We start from the raw sequence: 4,056 nt of genomic DNA, 5'->3' as shown, positions 1-4,056 counted from the left end.
TTCCTTATATTGGTTATGCTGCCAGAAATTTATATCTTGAAATAAATTTAGAAATTAAATACTTAGCCTACGTTTGTTTGTTTTTACTTACATATCTTGTTCGATTTTCTTTTAGATCAAATGCATTAACAACTTCCACTTTGTTGGTTTATACATACATGTAAAAACCGTTTGTAGATTGAAGACTTTAAGTTTTTGGTTTTGACTGACTGATGAGTACTAATCAAGATGAAACTGGTCTCAGTCTACCGAAAGGTTGTGGTCTGATGATCGAATTAATATGATCAACCCCTTTGTCTTACTAAGTTCTTTGTTAAAGTTTTTACGGTCATTTAGGTATATGTCTTTTGTGAGTGTTTTTTATGACATTGTATCATCTGCTAAATTGAGGACGTTCAGACTAGTATTTTTATATAAGTTATTTATATGTATTAGTAATAACAACGATCTTAATACTGAACCTCGCGGTTGACTCATATCACAGGTTTCACAGGTTGACTCATATCCTCCAAAGCAAACAAACTGTTTCCTTCCATCTAGATCAGGGTTTTCCAAACTTTTTTGCAAATGGCCTTCTTTAAAAAAAATAAAAAAGTCAAGGCCACCTTCAACAAGATTACTCAAAAATTACTTTTAAAAACACCTAAGACTTTTTTTTGCTCTTCACCTGTAAATCTGTTATGATTTCACGCCCCCCTCTTACCCCCTTGCTGCTCGTGACCCGCTAAGTATATGTCATGGCTCCCAAAGTGGGCCACTTGGCCCACTTTGGGAAACCCTGATCTAGACAATAATTAGCAGATACACATTGCCTTTTAACAATAACATTCCAATTAGTTAGATATTTCTAACAACACTATCAAATACTTAAACAAATCCAAAAAGACTGCACAAACTGCACTTACCTTGTCAAAATTGGACAGTACCCCTTCAACAAAATCTTACAAAGCCAGGTTTTGGAATGATTCTTTCAAAAGCCAAACTGTATACGTTTAAACAAGAGTCTTAAAAACATTTATTTGAAAATTAGCTTACAACGATGTAAAAACTATGTAAAAAGTGTTAGTGTTTAGTCATTATTCTAATTATAATCAAATTTACTAAAAACAAACAGCTTTAAGCAAGTGAGCTTTGAAACGCACAACTTACCGAAATAGAGTTACAAACTTTAAACTGACCTAAAACAAACAAAGTAGAATATTGAGTGATCAAATAAAGCAGATTGGTATTAAATTTACCAAAATATATAAACAGAAAAAAAATATTTTATAAACTTAGTTGTATAATTTATAATTAGGATTAGTTGTAAGTTATATTATTTCTTATATAAATTGATTTAATTGGATCATAAGATAACTACTTTCTGTTTTAAGTATTAAGTTATAAGTTGTTAGTTGGTTAACAAATACTTTTAAAACAAAACTAACCATCAACAAAAAATAAAAAAGTTTCTTCGTTTATTACACAGGATCCATACCTAAGTCACAATAAAGTTTAACCCAGTTGTAGTTTAGAAATTAAATTATAACTTTTAGTCATTTCGTTTTTATATAGAAAAACATTTATATATAAGTTTGAGCGAATTTAAAAGAGTACAAATTTTTGTTATCTATTAAAGTTTAGTTGTTTTTAGCTAAAACTGTAGACTAATAAACATTTCTAGATATTTATTAAGTTATACTTTTTTAATAACTGCAATAAAATTATTTTTACTTATATTAATACTTTAATGTTTATTTTAATAATACATTTATCAGCTGAATTAAAAAAAAATGTTCAAACAGCAGTAGTTCTTTGTCTTTTTTGACAAAATTATATTTAAATGAGGTAATATGTAAAATTAATGGTTTAGTTAATTATTGTATCAATTCAATTTGAAAATGTCTTGATTGCTTTTATTGTAAAATTATATGGTCAAAACTGTTAAGTGGCTTAAAATTAAAAAAACTTAAAGTTTAATTTAACTTTATTCGTGTTAAAAGACAAACCTAAAATTTTAATACTAACTTAAGATTAAAAAGTGCAAAAAATGTTCAAAAACTAAGTTTAAAAGTTGCACTTATAAAATAAAACTAAATATCAAGTTAAAATATATCAACTAATAGTTTTCTTTGATAATCAATTAGTTGTTTTATAAACATAAAAATGTTGAATTTAGTAGTAACTTTTATAATAATAATACTCATTTAGAGTTGAAATACTGACGACATCAAATGTTATTAAGATCCAAAATAAATTTAAAAAAGAATGTTCAAAATCTTAAGTATAATAACAAGAAATAATGTACATGTTTACAAATAGACTCTAAGCGTTTGGTTTTGACAGTATGTGATATTTTTAAAGTAAATATAATTTTTGCTATTATTATGTATAATATAAGTGTTATTAAACAAATATAACACAACAATACAACTAAAATCAGTCTTAAAACAAAAAAAATTGGAAAAATATTTCTGGACTTCACCGTAATGAAGCTTCAACACTTAAACATAACATAAATTAAAAGAGTAGATTTAATTAGATATTTATTTATTTAATTAAATCTGTGGGATATTTATGTCTAAGATTTTGTCAATACAAGAACTTACCTTTTAAATTGTAATAATTGTATAATTAGTTTTAATTAATGTAAATAGTACGATTTTTCTGATTATAGTATGGACAGTTTAATCTAAATTTTTCAAAAATACATATACTAAAAACTAAATAAGTTATTTTCCAGTGAAATCTTCTGAAAAAAACATTTAGTTAAAGATATTACTTCATTCTATTAGAATAAGATTGTATGTTTAGTAGATTAACTTTAAAGCTTAATGTAAAAATAAACTTTAAAAATTTTACAAACTGTTTGAACTAATCAACTTAAATTACTCTAATTAAGTTTTTCACGTTTATTAACTTTAAACAAAACTAAGCTGTTCAACACCAAATAGCCTTCTTAAAAAATAAATAACGAAAAGTTTTATTTATTTAGGAAAAATATTAATAAAATGGTTTAACTAATATCGTAAAATATAACAAAAGAATATTTTAATTTTTAGTTTTTTGCATTTCACTCAGCTATCGAATCAATGATTTTGATCTAGACATAAAAAAACACTTTTGTTATTATAAAAAAGCAGTTTTTCAATAAATATATTCTCAATCAATTGTAAATTATTCCTAAAAAAACAACAAGTTTTTTTTTTACAATAAGACTATATAGTTATAATAAAAATTTTTAATCTATTTTTTGACTTAAAAAAGTTTACTAAGCTCTACTACTAAGAACTATTTTATTCTACTCACACTCAATTCTTAATGAAACGAATAGACAAGCTTGATTACCTTTGTATAAGTTTTATAAATGTTTTACTTAAATTAAATTTAAGTTTGTGTTAGGACTATTTAGAGTAGTTAAGTAGTAATCTAAACAATCTTAAGAAAAAAATAACCAAAAAAAAATTTTGACGAACATAGTTATCTGTTAACCAAGATTACCATGAAAAATTTGAAAAATTTAATCTTAAAATTAACTAGAACTAAATATTTTTTGTGCCTTTAAGTTTTGTATATTTTGATTATAAACTGCAAAATAAAGTATTTTCAAGCAAACTGTTGTTTTAACCTAGTTCCCCTTTAAGTTAGCAGTTTTATGAGTTTAAGTTAATTTACTAAATTACTGTTTCCAAAACAGTTTAAGTGAATTATATACTACGTAAAACTTTATGTGTATTTAATTACAGCATTGTGAAACAACAGTTAATATGAAGCTTGTTTAATCACAGTGATAAGACGCGTAAAAAACAAATATTGCACAAAAAAAGAAAGTTCGACTAAGTCTTCTTTTTGTAATGAAATTCATCCGCAGCCTTTCTAAAAGTTGTATAATTTAAGAGATGTAACCGGTATTTAATAAAAAGTTTTGATGATTTAACTTACTTTTGTTTTTTAGTCACTTCTTTTTCCGTCTTTACTCTAGCGTATCATTATTTGGTCCTTGAAGGCTGTAAACCTGAAATTACAAAAAATAGTTCATTTTTATTTTAAAAACAAAAGTAGTTCATTGTTTTTAAG

Source organism: Thalia democratica, chromosome 7, assembly GCF_965202585.1.
Source record: "Thalia democratica chromosome 7, ktThaDemo2.hap1.1, whole genome shotgun sequence".
Lineage (NCBI taxonomy): Eukaryota > Metazoa > Chordata > Thaliacea > Salpida > Salpidae > Thalia > Thalia democratica.
Note: the sequence above shows the minus strand (reverse complement) of the source record.